The sequence below is a fragment of the Monopterus albus genome, unplaced genomic scaffold (genome assembly GCF_001952655.1).
Source record: "Monopterus albus unplaced genomic scaffold, M_albus_1.0 scaffold35.1, whole genome shotgun sequence".
Lineage (NCBI taxonomy): Eukaryota > Metazoa > Chordata > Actinopteri > Synbranchiformes > Synbranchidae > Monopterus > Monopterus albus.
The window spans coordinates 564,728-565,495 of record NW_018127915.1 but is presented as its reverse complement, the minus strand read 5'-3'; positions in this window follow the sequence as shown (position 1 = coordinate 565,495).

The following is a 768-nucleotide window of genomic DNA, read 5'->3' as shown; positions in this document are numbered from 1 at the left end:
GTTTTTAAGTTATTAAGGGGGGGGGGGGGGGGTGATTGAAGGGAGCAGTTGGGAAGCTGGGGTTGTAGTCTTTGTAATATTATATTATTCTAGTTTCATTTTCTACTTTGATGTGATTTTGAGATTGTGTTGTTATGATCACGTCTGAAGCCTCTGACAGGAAGGACAGAGGAGAGGAGGAGACAGTGGAGTCCTCAGATGATCTCTTATGGACGTTAACCCCACCTCACTGGTGCCAGAAGTCACTTTACAGTTTGTTTGCAAGACATTTGACACTGCAAGGACAATACACACACATACATGCTTTCAAAGTAAGGTTTCTATACTTACTGGGGACCTAGTACATGGCCGCTGTGCAGAAGGGTTTTGTGTTCTATACATTATGTTGGATGTTATTCCACTGCTCCGCCACTAGGGGCACTGTTACTGCAGAACACAGAGTACAGAACACAGCAAAAGTAATGCAATATCTGTTAAAAAAACAAAAAAAAAAAAAAACTTTTATTAAGCTTAACATATTCATTTTCAATGTAAGGTGCTCGTGTATGTTATGGTTTAGTCCCCCTCACCAGGAGGGTGAGAGAGAACTGGGGTTGGACTCAAGATGGCTGACCCAGGTGCTAGTACAAAAAAAAAAAAGAAAAGTGGTTTAATGGAATAAAAACAACAAAGTGACAACATAACAGGGTCCATAATACATACAAGGGAAGGGCAGTGATGACTAAGGAGACCAGGACGGTAAACACACAAACTAACGACAGGAACTAG